Raw genomic sequence first — 18390 nt, forward strand, 5'->3', positions numbered from 1 at the left:
TACATTCCAGCAGCAGACCTGATACAAAACTCACTCATCCCTTAAACGGTTGGAGTGATATGTATCTATCAGGAGGGGGCGATATTGACCTTCTTAATAAATATAGGTCAAATCCCCCATGGAATGATTAATTTAGTTTATATTAGATGGGTATCTTTGACAGGATATCAAAGAATGGGCTTGGACCAGTAGCGATTTTAGCATGTCAATCTTGGTGGGGCTAATTTAAAAAAAATGTTTTAGATGCATGACAGCAAAGCCACAACACAACACTAAATAATACATTAATTGCACTATAACGGTGACAAACGATGCCCACAAACTGTTAGGGCCTACATAAAGCTGTCTCAACAGTAGAGTCCCAACACCTTACCACTGCTACACCAGGCTATCAGCAGAGCCTTGTCTGGCAGCGAAATAGTTAATTCAGCCTCATTTACTGCCTTATAAATAAACATAGCTTATATGGCTGACTTCCTTAAAAAAATGTGGTTTCTACTGACAATTGAGATGTACAAACTATGTCATAAGGGGATGATGAGCGGATAAGAGGTAATCCGTAATTTTAATGAAGACATTAATGAGCGAGCTAGGACAGACTTTGTCAATATAACTATTTGTTCAGCACTTTTGAAATGTACAGCGACAGAATACAGAACATGGGCCATTCTTACACTATTCTCCCAGTACACCAAGTCAGAACCGTATGATAAATAAAGGGGGCATATAAACTGACAATGAAAGCTCTTACAATATTCAATGATGACATTTCTAAGTTATGAGGGGAAAAGGGACCAAATTATTAGGGTGAGGCGCAAGGCTACTAACAGTTTACTACACAACATACACTTAGTATTACCTTCTTAGCTACAGTATACATATATTCCTGGCATATTACATAATGTATGCAGCAGGATACAAGACATTTTTGGACTCACCTTGTTGTGCGTGCTCACTTGATCACTCACAGACAGTCCTTCGGGCAAATTTTGTCATCAAAGTCTGGCATTCTCTGGATTTCTGGTGCTTTCAAGACAACTGGGAACAAGGAAAAACAAGGTCGAATCCTGATGACGTCACTGATCTTCCTGTCAGAGCTGTAGAATGATGCTTGAGTTCCCGACTTGCAATTCCGAGTTGGATGACCGTTCAAAACATATTTTCCCAGTCGGAGCTCGTTTATTTACGAGTTCCCAGTTGTCTTGAACTCACTGAAGTCTGAGATTTCCCAGTTCCGAGTTTCCAGAAGTCATGCTGGATTGACAGCATAGCCAATGTTGAATGTCTCCTGAGTGGCGCAGGGGTCTAAGGCACTGCATCGCAGTGCTAGCTGTGCCACTAGAGATCCTGGTTCGAATCCAGGCTCTGTCGCAGCCGGCCGCGACCGGGAGACTCATGGGCAGCGCACAATTGGCCTAGCATTGTCCAGGGTAGGGGAGGGAATGGCCGGCAGGGATGTAGCTCAGTTGATAGAGCATGGCGTTTGCAACGCCAGGGTTGTGGGTTCAACTCCCACGGGGGACCAGTATGAAAAAATAATTATATATATATATTAATTAGCTGTAAGTCGCTCTGGATAAGAGTGTCTGCTAAATGACTAAAATGTAAAATGAATGTTTATCCATTTAAGCTTGGAAAAGAGACCCTTAAACCCAGACATGGATCACACACCCACTCCACTGAATAGCAGGCTAGTGATTGCTTTGCAATGCTTGCAGTTAGCCCCTGATTCCTTCCAAACCACTCATTGCTGAATTTGCGATTTCCAACTTGTTGTGTAATGTTTATGTCCAATGGCCAATGAGCACCGATACGTTATATCTATAATTTCACTTCATTATTTATCTTCATATGACAAGGATGGATTTGCCAGTAGATTCTCGACTTGATTCATGATGATGACTGCTAGTTTGCTAGCTAAGATTTTGAAAGTATGATGTTGACATGATCAGTCCAATCAAAGCTACGGTAGATATAACTTGATTTGACATAATTTTATCTGTGGCCAATGACCTTGAGCCTTCTTGGATGGGCACTTCTAATGTAAGTCAATGGCAGCACCCAAGGGGCTTGAATTTTCGAGCTCCACCCGTAGATTTTGCGGTGACGTAGTGTCCCCATGAGTGACAGAACACTGAGCCAATCACGGCGCAACTAGAGAACATTACCAACCCCTACACTCTGTATTTTCCGCTGGCTGCCCCACCACCACAGAAAGTGCTGAGCTAGGCTGAAACACCTGCATTTTGGAGCAGCATTACTCAAGAAAGCAAAAAAGAGTTTGTATGCAGCTTTATTAACTCAATGTTTTTAAAATATTTTTACATTGTTTGCTAAATGATATGTGACACGTATTAATGCCAAAATAACATGCAAAACAGGGATTTTTTAAATGTATTAATATATATACAGTGGGGAAAAAATGTATTTAGTCAGCCACCAATTGTGCAAGTTCTCCCACTTAAAAAGATGAGAGAGGCCTGTAATTTTCATTATAGGTACACGTCAACTATGACAGACAAATTGAGAATTTTTTTCTCCAGAAAATCACATTGTAGGATTTTTTATGAATTTATTTGCAAATTATGGTGGAAAATAAGTATTTGGTCACCTACAAACAAGCAAGATTTCTGGCTCTCACAGACCTGTAACTTCTTCTTTAAGAGGCTCCTCTGTCCTCCACTCGTTACCTGTATTAATGGCACCTGTTTGAACTTGTTATCAGTATAAAAGACACCTGTCCACAACCTCAAACAGTCACACTACAAACTCCATTATTGCCAAGACCAAAGAGCTGTCAAAGGACACTAGAAACAAAATTGTAGACCTGCACCAGGCTGGGAAGACTGAATCTGCAATAGGTAAGCAGCTTGGTTTGAAGAAATCAACTGTGGGAGCAATTATTAGGAAATGGAAGACATACAAGACCACTGATAATCTCCCTCGATCTGGGGCTCCACGCAAGATCTCACCCTGTGGGGTCAAAATGATCACAAGAACGGTGATCAGTAATACACTACACCGCCAGGGACTCAAATCCTGCAGTGAGTGCCAGACGTGTCCCCCTGCTTAAGCCAGTACATGTCCAGGCCCGTCTGAAGTTTGCTAGAGTGCATTTGGATGATCCAGAAGAGGATTGGGGAGAATGTCATATGGTCAGATGAAACCAAAATATAACTTTTTGGTAAAAACTTAACTCGTCGTGTTTGGAGGACAAATAATGCTGAGTTGCATCCAAAGAACACCATACCTACTGTGAAGCATGGGGGTGGAAACATCATGCTTTGGGGCTGTTTTTCTGCAAAGGGACCAGGACGACTGATCCGTGTAAAGGAAAGAATGAATGGGGCCATGTATCGTGAGATTTTGAGTGAAAACCTCCTTCCATCAGCAAGGGCATTGAAGATGAAATGTGGCTGGGTCTTTCAGCATGACAATGATCCCAAACACACACGCCGGGCAACGAAGGAGTGGCTTCGTAAGAAGCATTTCAAGGTCCTGGAGTGGCCTAGCCAGTCTCCAGATCTCAACCCCATAGGAAATCTTTGGAGGGAGTTGAAAGTCCGTGTTGCCCAGCGACAGCCCCAAAACATCACTGCTCTAGAGGAGATCTGCATAGAGGAATGGGCCAAAATACCAGCAACACTGTGTGAAAACCTTGTGAAGACTTACAGAAAATGTTTGACCTGTGTCATTGCCAACAAAGGGTATATAACAAAGTATTGAGAAACTTTTGTTATTGACCAAATACTTATTTTCCACCATAATTTGCAAATAAATAAATAAAAAATCCTACAATGTGATTTTCTGGACTTTTTTTTCTCATTTTGTCTGTCATAGTTGACGTGTACCTATGATGAAAATTACAGGCCTCTCTCATCTTTTTAAGTGGGAGAACGTGCACAATTGGTGGCTGACTAAATACTTTTTTCCCCCACTGTATATAAACAGTCTCTATGTCTGTGACCTAATACATCCTGGAGAGTAGAGAAGACCAGCTCCCATCAGTTTAGCTTCAACACAAACCATTGTTCCCTGCATCTCTGCAGCTGCTACTGGTAGCTGTTGTCTGTGAGTCTCTCTGGATTTGTAAAATGTTTATGGTGAATAAATTGGATCAGATAAGCTAAAGGGAAATAGTTTGAGTGGATTGGTCACATTAGTGGTGGTACTACTTACCACTGCCAGTCAGTCCAGGGAAGATTGACCATCTCCAGTGAAGACTCCAGCAGTAAGCTGTACTTACAGATGAACAGTCTGAAGAGTAAGGCCATAGCACCACTTCCCCATTCAGCACAAGCAGCATCAATACCCTCAGATGAATGTTTTAGAAGGACAATGTTCACACAATGTCAAAGCCATGGAAATGCATTTGACAAAAATTACTTACATACTGTATAATTTGCAAAAAACATTAATTTGCAGACTACCAAAAAACGATGATGTGTCCCATATATAATGATGTGTCCCATAGTGACTGTTTTTCTAAGATTTGAAGAGTTCCATCTCTGATAAATGTAGTGTCATTAGCTGACAGCTTTATTAAGGACAGTATTCTTGTTTTGTGATATTCACAATCTTTTCATACATGCTCTTCTTTCCCTATGCAAATTGCCAAGTTCCCCTCTCTACCCCTACCTCCATCTTAAATAAAACAACCTCTCTATGTATGTTAGTCCCAGTACATCCCTCTGAGTACTGGACAATAGAGCAGCTCCCACCAGTTCAGCTTCTAACCATGTTTTCTGCATCTCGCTGCTGCTGCTGCTGGCAGCTGCCTCCCTGTGAGTCTCTCTGGATGTTAGTTGATAGACAGAATCATGAAAACTGGTTTTAATGCAACTAATAGACTTCCGTACGCTGTACATATTCATGTTGTCAATGTGTTGCTATTTCAATTTAACAGGTGTCCAGAGCTCACTCAGCCAGCCTCTATGACTGTCCAGCCAGGTCAACCACTGCCCATCTCCTGTAAAGTCTCTTATTCAGTTAACATCTATTACACAGCTTGGATTCGACAACCTGCAGAGAAACCACTGGAGTGGATTGATGATATTTCTTCAACAAGTGGAAGCACTCGTTACAAAGATTCACTGAAAAACAAGTTCAGCATCACCAGAGACACTTCCAGCAAAGTGTTGTTTTTAACAGGAAAGAGTCTGCAGGCTGAAGACACAGCTGTGTATTATTGTGCTCGATACCCACGGTGATACAAACCAGCACCAGACCTGTACAAAAACCCACCCTCTGGGTAGATCATGTTAAGGGACTCATAAGCACAGAAATGTAGTGTACTTCTCACATTCAATGTGATGTCCCTGAAAGTAGATTACTGTATACATGGACAATTAGGAAATAAATGCATCTTCTGTGTCCCTGTATTAAGAGCAACATGTTCACAAGCAGGCACTGTAAGGAACCATACTTATCACTGGAGACATACAACATCATCTATTATTATCATCTGTTTCCATGTTGGGGAAGCAATGGAGACTGGCCTGCTAGTACTTACACTCCTGTGTTGTGATGAAAACATATTGGCAAAAGGTTTTTCTCTATAATGGAGTATTACAATCTGGCATTCCCTTCTATACCTTCCTCCTTTCCTGATGCAAATTGCACTATGCCCAGCTCCTCCCCTCTCTCCCTCTAGCTCTCCATTATATAAACATTCTCTCTATGTATGTTAGACCTAGTATGTCCCTCTGAGACCTGGAGAGTAGAGAAGAGCAGCTCCCACCAGTTCAGCTTCAACATAAATCATGTTCCCTGCATCTCTGATGCTTCTCCTGGCAGCTGCCTCCTGTGAGTCTCTCTGGATTAATATCTTTGGATTGGATTGAACGATTCAAATCAATGTTTGAGTTGTTTTTGAACAATGTTCATATCTCTTTGTATTTTGTCCATACAGGTATTTACTGTGATATCACACTAACCCAGCCTGGTTCTAAGGTTGTAAGTCTAGGAAAGTCTGTCACCATCCCCTGTAAGATTACTGGTTATTCTGTTACTAGCACTTGCACCAACTGGATTCGCCATTCTGAAGGCAAAGCTATGGAGGATTGGTTACCTGTGTAGTAGTAGTAGCAGTGGCACAACAGACTCACTAGAGGGCAAAATCAGCTACACTGTTGACTCCTCCAGCAGCACAGTGTTTCTACAAGGGAAGAACTTCCAGACTGAAGACACAGCTGTGTATTACTGTGCCCGCAACCCACAGTGATACAAACCAGCACCAGAGCTGTACAAAAACCCATTATCTGGGGACACACTGTATGGAACATGGAAGCTGAAGAGCAGAGATGTGACCTTCAGTTCCAATTTCACACTCTAGGAGGCAGGCTAAATTAAGGATTTGCCCTGTATTGAAAAGCTTTCCACAATGTTATTCAATAAATACATTTTTCAAGGATTGATTCAGAGAACATGGTTTCTCTCTGGTACACTTCAGTAACAGATGGTACAGAAACATTCATCCACTTTCATAACTAACTAATCAACATTTTGACATTGCATCTCTTCCACATGTCATTGTTGTAAATGAGAGTGTGTTTTTCAACTTACCCAGTAAAATAAAGATAAATACAAAATATATAAAAGGTGAACTGTGGGTTTATAAGAACTTACCCAGACAGCCTCTATGACTGTCCAGCCAGGTCAACCACTGACCATCTCCTGTAAGGTCTCATATTCTGTTACTAACACTTGGACAGTTTGGATCCAACAGCCTTCAGGGAAAGCACTGGAGTGGATTGGAAATGTATATTCTGGAGACACAGAATACAAAGATTCACTGAAGAACAAGTTCAGCCTCTCAGTAGACTCTAGCAGTAAAACTGTGTTTTTAAAAGGGCAGAACCTTCAGACTGAAGACACAGCTGAGTATTATTGTGCTCAGTGGACACAGTGATACAAACCAGCACCAGAGCTGTACGAAAACTTTCCTCTTGGGACATACTGTACAGAATATGGAAGCTGAAGAGCAGATGTAATGCTCCTCAGTTCCACTCAATTTATGGAAAAATCCATGTTTTATCCATAAAATACTCAAAAGGAATGTCTAGCCTATCTCCTTTGTTACTAAATCAGAGGATAAATGGTCAATATATAAAATGCACCTAAAATAACAGGGGACAATGTATGCTAAATTGTGTTGCAAAATATTGACTTGCCTTGCCACTAGGTTCTGGAACAATATATGGGGTAGCCCAGCACAATTACTGAAACTATACAACATGTGACAAGCTGTAGGACACAGCTTTCATCTTCCCTGGCCAAAATATGGTGCCATGACAACACAGGTCATCACTGCCACAACTGGCACTCATTATGTACACATACAAAATGTATGTATGTATGTACGTATGTATGTTCATTTTGCGAGTATATTATCAATACCTAGTGCATCCAGTGATGTATCAGACACCTGTCTTTGTAGGACAGACAGTATGCAAATAAACCCCCTCCCTCTGCTATATTAATGGCCTGTTCTGACACAACATTCATCACTGCAACCACCCTGTCTGTCAACAACCAGACAGACACTGTCTGCCATACAACAGAGAAACATGTTTCTTACATCTCTGCCCCTCCTGTCCTCCCTGCCATGTAAGTGGGGTGATTTTAATATCTTCAAATATAAGGTACAAAACAAGATTGGAGGGTAAATCTAGTAAATAAGGAGAAATAATACTACATTTTCATAGAAAATGTATTCTCTTTCGTCAGGTTAAGTTTCATGTCTCTCTCTTCTCCCTGCTCTTATTCAGATATACACAGCATTAGTTTGACCTCCTCCCCTGCTCAACTCAAACCTCCTGGAGAGTCAGTGAAACTATCTTGCCAAGTCTCTGGCTATGCCCTGACAGACTATGGTACAGGTTGGATACAACAGCAGCCAGGGGAAAACACTGGAGTGGATTGGGATCATCTGGGGGTGGTGGATCCATCAACTCTGGAGCCTCTTTTAAGAGCAGATTCACCATCTCCAGAGACAGTAGTAATGTACTGTACTTAGACATCACCAGTCTGCAGGCTGGAGGACACAGCTGTGTATTATTGTGCTCGGGGGTCACAGTGATACAAACCAGCACCAGAGCTGTAAAAAAAACTCACCCACCCCATAAACGGTTGGAGTTACATGTACCCACCAGGATCGGACGATCTTAGCCTTATATAAAATAAATCCTACTATGATCTGATGACTGTATGAACTAGATGTAGTATCAGTCACTAGTCATAACATAGGACTATTGTAGGATAAGAACACGTATAGGTATAACGCAATACACTCAGTATTAAACATGTATTAAAAGGTTATTCAACAAATAAATATTGTGGGTTGATTGAGGTTGTGATTGGTCTTTTGTATTACTTTGACAACATGATGACAAGCTTGTACCAATATTACTCTACTGTCATGAGTAATAATAGTACATTCGTTCTCAAACTGTCCTTACAACTCTTCTTCAGGGTTTGTGTTGTAAATGGGAAATGTATTCTCCATCAATCTACCTGATAAAATAGGTATACCATAAATAGGAACACAAACAGCAGTTTTTATCATAGCAGCACATCTCATTATGGCCTACCAGGTGAACTGTGGGTAGTTATCAAAGCCTCTTGTGATTGGTCCTTCTAGTGAGGAGCTCATGCAAAACTCTCCAGTCCTCCATCTTTATTAACATCTATGTTGAAGGTTGTTTTTGCTGTGGACTGTCACAACTACCTTTAGAGAACTAGACAGATCACCATGTTTCTGATAGATGAATTATTAATGACTAATTATTACACCCTGAAACTGTGTATAATGTGTTAGAAATGTGTGAGTGTAGGACCAGTAAAGGCTATGGCATTGAGCCACTATTTAGCAATGTGAGTAAGAGTTATGCCAGACAACAAAGGACAAGGAGAACTGTCTACAGGCAACTGAGAAACCAAGATAACTGAGGAATTTAGGGAGGAGAGAAACTGTTAGGCTTGGAAGAGTGTGTGTGTGTGTGTGTGTGTGTGTGTGTGTGTGTGTGTGTGTGTGTGTGTGTGTGTGTGTGTGTGTGTGTGTGTACTGATGGTCAGGAGAGCAGTTTTAGAGTGGAAAACTACAGCCCGCCTACAGAGAGGAGGGATTTTTGTATGACGTGTGAGTATAAAAGATGGACTCTGAAATTGTGATGGCAGAATTCTCAATGAATAAACATCTCTGACTATGCAGACCAGGACTCTGTCCGTTTCTTAAATCCAAAAGACTTACAACCTTTTTGGGAGACGCACAGAGACACTGAAATAGTTTGTTAAATAATTCACGTAACAGTTTCCTACCACAGGAACACTCTTACCGACAGCCTATCTAACAGGTGAGGATATAGTATGTTTAATTATGCTGTTTATCAAATAAACAAGTTGACATCAGGATTTAGTTTCAACTTCAACAATATCTCTGCTTTCTATTTCCACAGGTGTTCATGGTCAGACATTGACTGAGTCTGGACCAGTGGTTAAAAGCCTGAAGAGTCACACAAGCTGACCTGTACAGCCTCTGGGTTCACATTCAGTAGCTATATAGGATTGGTTGGATAAGACAGGCTCCTGGGAAAGGACTTGACTTTGTTTGCTAGCATCTATAGTACCAGTCCATATTACTCCCAGTCAGTCCAGGGTAGATTCACCCTCTCCAGAGATGACTCCATTAGTAAGCTGTACCTAAAGATGAACAGTCTAAAGAGTGAGGACACAGCAGTGTATTGCTGTGCTAGAGAGTCACAGTGGTTAAACTAATGGGAGAAGCCATACAAAAACCATCTGGAATAGAAAGTGCACACACATCAGCTGGCCGTAATTAGTAAATGAGACCCAAATAGATGTTCGCATACAGTATCATAACACAGTGACACAGAGATAATTCACCTGTTAGATATGGTGTTATAGTGTTGTTGATACACCAAGATATATCCCATTATCTTAATTTAACTAATGTCTCAATACTTTAGTTAACTGATGGAGGATCTGCAATGTTAGGAAGTATCATGTATTAATGCAGTTCATATGAATCATTCTTCTATAAGTTTTCTTTTTAGAATAAAATCATGAATGCAGCTGCTGCTTAACCATTTGTAGTTCATCCTTATCTACCTTTTGTTGCCGATGTATGCTAAAGAGTTTTATGAATTTATGAACTTGTGGATTCATTAAATGATTTAGTTTCACTCCCACCATTTCTCCATGTCAATACAAACCCTCCCTCTGGTGCTTTCACTACTTAAACAGTGTATGTTTGTCCTTAAAGGCCCTCTGAGTACTGGAGCGAAGAGAAGAGCAGCTCCCACTAGTTCAGCTTCAAAAAAAGCCATGCTCCCTGACTCTCTGCTGCTGCTGCTGGCAGCTGTGTCCTGTTAGTTTCTCTGTTCATACAAGTTGACAGTTATTACAACTCTGAAATGATAATTTCTAATTTCTGATGAAAACTGACAATGCTGTGTATTGATGTGTGTTTCTCCTTCCATGTGTCTACTGTGATATTGAACTCATCCAGTCTGGTCCAGTGGTTATAAAACCAGGAGAGTCTTTCAGCATCTCCTGCAAATTCTCTGGGTTTTCTATATATTCTTACTGTCCTCACTGGATACAACATGCTGAAGGCAAAGCTATGGAGCATGTTGGTTATACATGCATTTGTAGTACTTCCACCGTAGACTCACTGAAGAGCAAGATAAATAAAAATACAATTTTTTTTTCTCACCTTTATTTAACCAGGTAAGCCAGTTGAGAACAAGTTCTCATTTACAACTGCGACCTGGCCAAGATAAAGCAAAGCAGTGCGATAAAAACAACACAGAGTTACATATGGGGTAAAAAACATAAAGTCAAAAATACAACAGAAAATATATATACAGTGTGTGCAAATGTAGCAAGTTATGGAGGTAAGGCAATAAATAGGCTATAGTGCAAAAATAATTACAATAGTATTAACACTGGAATGCTAGATGTGCAAGAGATTATGTGCAAATAGAGATACTGGGGTGCAAAAGAGCAAAATAAATAACAATATAGGGATGAGGTAGTTGGGTGGGCTAATTTCAGATGGGCTGTGTACAGGTGCAGTGATCGGTAAGGTGCTCTGACAACTGATGCTTAAAGTTAGTGAGGGAGATAAGAGTCTCCAGCTTCAGAGATTTTTGCAATTCGTTCCAGTCATCTGTATCTGGGCATTGACAGCTCCAGCAGTACAGTGGTTCTACAAGGGAACAACTTCCAGACTGAAGACAAGGCAGTTTTTTACTGTGTCCATGAGACACAGTGATACAAACCATGACCAGAGATGTACAAAACCCTTCCTTCAGGGGATTAATTGTATATAATATAATATAATATGCCATTTAGCAGACGCTTTTATCCAAAGCGACTTACAGTCATGTGTGCATACATTTTTATGTATTGGTGGTCACGGGGATCGAACCCACTACCCTGGCGTTACAAGCGCCATGCTCTACAGAGGACTCCTTAAATTAAATAGAACCGAGATGCTTCTCCATATTAAATATGAAAACGAATGCAAGCCCATCACCGGTGGTGCTGGAAATTTATATCTGAGTTGTTTGCCAATTATACTGCTTATATGTCTTGATGGTATTCTAATTGATGTCTATCAAACATTCAATGAACTCATCAATTACTTTAATGTTTTAATCTTTCATATTATTAAGGTCGCCAATACCGAACAAGAAGATCTAAGCTCAGTACTTTCAAAACTATACAAAGTATTATGATATAAATACGAATACAGTGGGGAAAAAAAGTATTTAGTCAGCCACCAATTGTGCAAGTTCTCCAACTTAAAAAGATGAGAGAGGCCTGTAGTTTTCATCATAGGTACACGTCAACTATGACAGACAAAATTAGAAAAAAAAAATCCAGAAAATCACATTGTAGGATTTTTTATGAATTTATTTGCAAATTATGGTGGAAAATAAGTATTTGGTCAATAAAAGTCTCAATACTTTGTTATATACCCTTTCTTGGCAATGACACAGGTCAAACGTTTTCTGTAAGTCTTCACAAGGTTTTCACATACTGTTGCTGGTATTTTGTCCCATTCCTCCATGCAGATCTCCTCTAGAGCAGTGATGTTTTGGGGCTGTCGCTGGGCAACACAGACTTTCAACTCCCCTCCAAAGATTTTCTATGGGGTTGAGATCTGGAGACTGGCTAGGCCACTCCAGGACCTTGAAATGCTTCTTACGAAGCCACTCCTTCGTTGCCCGGGCGGTGTGTTTGGGATCATTGTCATGCTGAAAGACCCAGCCACGTTTCATCTTCAATGCCCTTGCTGATGGAAGGAGGTTTTTACTCAAAATCTCACGATACATGGCCCCATTCATTCTTTCCTTTACACGGATCAGTCGTCCTGGTCCCTTTGCAGAAAAACAGCCCCAAAGCATGATGTTTCCACCCCCATGCTTCACAGTAGGTATGGTGTTCCAGCTTAAGCAGGGGGACACGTCTGGCACTGCAGGATTTGAGTCCCTAGCGGCGTAGTGTATTACTGATGGTAGGCTTTGTTACTTTGGTCCCAGCTCTCTGCTGGTCATTCACTAGGTCCCTGCGTGTGGTTCTGGGATTTTTGCTCACCGTTCTTGTGATCATTTTGACCCCACGGGGTGAGATCTTGCGTGGAGCCCCAGATCGAGGGAGATTATCAGTGGTCTTGTATGTCTTCCATTTCCTAATAATTGCTCCCACAGTTGATTTCTTCAAACCAAGCTGCTTACCTATTGCAGATTCAGTCTTCCCAGCCTGGTGCAGGTCTACAATTTTGTTTCTGGTGTCTTTTGACAGCTCTTTGGTCTTGGCCATAGTGGAGTTTGGAGTTTGACTTTTTGAGGTTGTGGACAGGTGTCTTTTGTACTGATAACAAGTTCAAACAGGTGCCATTAATACAGGTAACGAGTGGAGGACAGAGGAGCCTCTTAAAGAAGAAGTTACAGGTCTGTGAGAGCCAGAAATCTTGCTTGTTTGTAGGTGACCAAAAACTTATTTTCCACCATAATTTGCAAATAAATTCATTAAAAATCCTACAATGTGATTTTCTGGATTTTTTTTCCTCAATTTGTCTGTCATAGTTGACGTGTACCTATCATGAAAATTACAGGCCTCTCTCATCTTTTTAAGTTGGAGAACTTGCACAATTGGTGGCTGACTAAATACTTTTTTTCCCCACTGTATATGCAACAATATAAAGACTGGGGACAATTGACACTAATGGCTTATGATACAAAAAATATTGGCAGAGTGTAAAACTTACTGTATCACAGTCCTGCCTAACATTATCCTCCAATATAAGTCTGGCTTTTTACATGGTCAACACATTAGAGTATTTATAGCTTACACAGTTACTACATATTGTTTTTCCCTACTGATATTCCCATTAATTGTTTATGTCCTCTCTTTATGCAAATTTCACCTAGCCCCTCTTCCTTTCTCTCCCTCTACCTCCGACTATATATAAAAAAAATATATATATATATATATATATCCCTCAAACTCACATGTGCCTGTATTGGAATCACTCTAAGCAGCACTTCTATGCACTGCATCCGCCAAGCACCTGGAAAAGGACATGAATGGATAATTTACTATTATTCTGACAGTAGCAAGAGAAATGCAGAGGTAGTACAGGGTCGATTCACAGCATCAAAGGACAGCACTAATTTCTATCTGCACATGAGCCAGTTGATGTCAGAGGACTCTGCAGTGTATTACTGTGCTACAGACTCACTATGGTTAAACTAATGAGAATAGACGTACAAAAACCATCTGGTGGAGAAAGGAAGGACGTGAACAAACACAGAGACACACGTATGGTATGACCAGTAGACCATGACAAGGGGATGCATGAGGAACAATTCTAATGATGTATCAAATGATAACACAATGATGCACCTGTTAAATAGATGGTGCTAGTGTTGTTGATGCACCAACAGGGGGCACTCTCTCTCCATATGATTAAAATAAATATAACTGTAACATGTTTCTATTTTGTGTATTTAATGTTGTTCATTATTTCCTTTCCCAGGTCTACAGAGTTACGAACTCACTCAGCCAGCCTCTATGACTGTCCAGCCAGGTCAACCACTGACCATCTCCTGTAAGGTTTCTGTGTCTGACACTTGGACAGCTTGGATCTGTCAACCTGCAGGGAATGAATTGGATTCACTGCAGAACAAGTTCAGCCTCTCAGTAGACTCTAGCAGTAATCCCGTGTTAAATACATGGTGCAAGTGTTGTTGATGCACTAACAGACCAGTACCGATGAAGGCTCTGCTAATTCATTTTATTACAGGAAAAAATATATAATGTCTATGTTGATTAAAAATACTTTACAGTTTGTAAAAATGAAAGTAAAGTGTCTTAAATATGTTTCATCCACCACAAGTATTAACTAATACTTTAATGTAGTGTTTCATATCCCCCCACTTTACATTCAAAAATATAACCAAGTTTTCAGATACCCCCCCTGCCTGTAGTATAAAACTGCCTTTAACATAACTAGCTGGTAGAACTGATATATTGTAACTATGTTGTGTATTTAATGTTGTTCATTTTCTTACGCAGGTGTACAGAGTTATGAACTCACTCAGCCAGCCTCTATGACTGTCCAGCCAGGTCAACCACTGACCATCTCCTGTAAGGTCTCATATTCTGTTACTAACACTTGGACAGCTTGGATCTGACAACCTGCAAGGAAAGCACTGGAGTGGATTGGAAATGTATATTCTGGAGACGCAGAATACAAAGATTTACTGAAGAACAAGTTCAGCCTCTCAGTAGACTCTAGCGGTAATACCATGGTTTTAAAGGGGCAGAACCTGCAGACTGAAGACACAGCTGTGTATTAATGTGCCTACCCTACAAACCAGGACCAGATCATTATAAAACCCATCCTCTTGGTAGATACTGTACAGAATATGGAAGCTGAATAGCAGATGTAATGCTCCTCAGTTCCACGCATTTTATTGAAAAATAAATGTTTTATCCATAAAAAAGTCAACAAGAATGACAAGCCCATCTCCTTTGTTAATACATCAGAGGAGTTATAGTGAATATACCAAATGCCATGAAATAACAGGGGACAACGTATGCTAAATTGTTATACAAAATATTGACTAGCCTTGCCACTAGGTTCTAGAACAAAACATGGGGTAGCATACCACAATTACTGAAATGATACAACATTTTGACAAGCTGTACAACTCATCCATTCATCTTCCCTGGCCAAAATATGCTGCCATGACACCACAGGTCATCACCGCCATGACTGGAAGTAATTATTTACACATACGAAAGGTACATATGTATGTATGTATGTATTGTATTGTATTATATTGTATGTGCATATATTATGAGTGCATTATGCATACATAATGCATCCAGTGATGTATCAGACACCTGTCTTTGTAGGACAGACAGTATGCAAAATAAACCCCCTCCCTCAGCTATATCAATGACCTGTTCTGACACAACCTTCATCACTGCAACCACCCTGTCTGTCAATAACCAGACAGACACCGTCTATACAACAGAGAAACATGTTTCTTACATCCCTCCTCCTCCTGGCATTCCTACCATGTAAGTGGGGTGGATTTTAGTCTCTTTGAATACAGGACACAAAACATTGTGTTAGTCAGTTGTTTTGCTATTGTGTTAGTCAGTTGTTTTCCCATTGTGTTAGTTAGTTGTTTTCCCATTGTGTTAGTCAGTTGTTTTGCCATTGTGTTAGTCAGTTGTTTTACCATTGTGTTAGTCAGTTGTTTTACCACTGTGTTAGTCAGTTGTTTTACCATTGTGTTAGTCAGTTGTTTTGCTATTGAGACAGTTGTTGATGAATTCCTCTCATCTCTCTCTCTCTTCAACTGCTCTTATTCAGATATACACAGCATTAGTTTGACCTCCTCCCCTGCTCAACTCAAAGCTCCTGGAGAGTCAGTGAAACTATCTTGCCAAGTCTCTGGCTATGCCCTGACAGACTATGGTACATCTTGGATACAACATCAGCCAGGGAAAACACTGGAGTGGATTGGGATCATCTGGGGTAGTGGATCTATTGACTATGGAGCCTCTTTTAAGAGCAGATTCACCATCTCCAGAGACAGTAGTAATGTACTGTACTTAGACATCACCAGTCTGCAGGCTGAGGACACAGCTGTGTATTATTGTGCTCGGGGGTCACGGTGATGCAAAACAGCACCAGAGCTGTACAAAAACTCACCCACCCCATAAACGGTTGGAATTATATGTGGGCAATCTTATCCTTTACATGAAATAAATCCTACTATGATCTGATGACTGTATGAACTAGATGTACTATCAGTCACTAGTCATAACATCGGTCTACTGTAGGATAAGAAAAATATATATCGGTATAACGCAATACCCTCACTATTAAACATGTATTCCAATTTTAATTGGGATTGATTCAGTGGTTGCTTCAGAAGTATTCCCTTTATCATACTAAGGTTGATACTTTGCTATGTTTTCATTTATATAGCCCTTTTACAAAAAATCCCACTGTTTCTAACGTCATTACTAAACTTTAGACATAGGAGTTACCACGCCCAGTCTCAGGGATGGCTAATTCTGAAAATTCCTTTGGTCTCTACTGAGTTAGGTAAATCAGCTTTTAGTTTTTTGCACCTTATTTGTAGAACAATCTTCAAAATGTTCTTAAATGTGATGTTCTGGTGCCTCTAGGCCAATTCAGAGAGCTGATTGAGGACCATATTACTGATTAATGTGTTTTTTTTTATGACAGTGATTTCTTTCTGCTTGCATTTTCTATTTATATTTTGATGTGTGTATTTTTTGTAATTTATGTAATTCGGGGCTCAACTGTAAAAGACACCTTGGTCTCAGTATGACTCCCTTATGAAATAAAGGTTAAATAAAAACTAAAAACAATTGTACAGTTATTCTGAAACTGTCCTGACAACTCTTTATCAGAGTGAGTGTTGCAAATGGGAAATGTATTCTCCATCAATCTACCTGATAAAAAAAAATATACCATGAATAGGAAAACAAACAGCAATATCTTATCATAACAGAACATCTCAAAATGGCCTACCAGCTGATCAGTGGGTATTTATAAACCCTCCTTTGATTGGTCCTCTCAGTGAGGAGGAGCTCATTCCAAACTCACCAGTCCTCCACCAGTCTTTATTAATGTCTCTGTTGAAGGCTGTTTCTAATGAGGACTGTCTCAACTACCTTTACAGAACTACACAGATCACCATGTTTCCTACCACAGGAATACTCTTACTGACAGTCTATCTGACAGGTGAGGATATGCAGCCTAATTATACGTTTATGAAGGAAATAAATGGACACATTAGCTTTTAGCTTCAACAATATCTATACTCTCTATTTCCACAGGTATTCACGGTCAAACACTGATTGAGTCTGGACCAGTGGTTAAAAAGCCTGGAGAATCCCACACATTGACCTGTACAACCTCTGGGTTCACTTTCAGAAGCTATGAGATGGCTTGGATCAGACAGGCTCCTGAGAAAGGAGTGGGTTGCTTTTATTAGCAAAGCTAGTACTCCGATCTCTTACTCCCAATCAGTCCAGGGTAGATTCACCATCTCCAGAGATTACTCAAGTATCACGTAATATTTCAGTTCATAAGAATCATCCTTCTATGCTTCAATGCTGAGTTTTGATGTGTGTTTCTCATTCCAGGTGTCTACTGTGATATTGAACTCATCCAGTCTGGTCCAGTGGTTATAAAACCAGGAGAGTCTTTCAGCATCTCCTGCAAATTCTCAGGTTTTTATATATCCTCTTATTGTCCTGGATGGATACGACAAGCTGAAGGCAAAGCCTTGGAGCATGTTGGTTATACATGCAGTAGTAGTACTTCAGCCGTAGACTCACTAAAGAGCATGATCAGTTCTAGACATGACAGCTCCAGCAGTACAGTGGTTCTACAAGGGAACAACTTCCAGACTGAAGACACAGCTGTTTATTACTGTGTCCGTGAGACACAGTGATACAAACCATAACCAGAGCTGTACAAAAACCCATCCTCCAGGGATTCATTATATAATAGGGACTCATTAAATAGAACAGAAATGTTTCTCCTCATCAAATGTGTAAATGAATACAAGCCCACCACTGGCGGTGATGGAAATGTATTTCTTAGTTGTTTGCCAATTATACTCCTGATATGACTTGATGGTATTCTAATTGATGTCTATCAAACATTCAATTAACTAGCCGGTGGGGATTCCGGTGGGGTACCCCCACCCAGGTAGTGGCAGTGCTGGCAACACTGGCTGCAGTAACCCATGGGGAGGGGGTCACACTCGGACAATCAGAGAGGGGGCTTATTATTGTGGC

At 40.4% G+C, this 18390-nt stretch overlaps 1 pseudogene; it reads left to right on the top strand.

Annotated features, from left to right (window-relative positions):
* The first annotated feature begins 5762 nt into the window (after nucleotides 1-5762).
* Nucleotides 5763-6223, top strand: LOC121568819 (annotated as a pseudogene).
* The last annotated feature ends 12167 nt before the right edge of the window (nucleotides 6224-18390 follow it).

This window comes from Coregonus clupeaformis, chromosome 35 (genome assembly GCF_020615455.1).
Source record: "Coregonus clupeaformis isolate EN_2021a chromosome 35, ASM2061545v1, whole genome shotgun sequence".
NCBI lineage: Eukaryota > Metazoa > Chordata > Actinopteri > Salmoniformes > Salmonidae > Coregonus > Coregonus clupeaformis.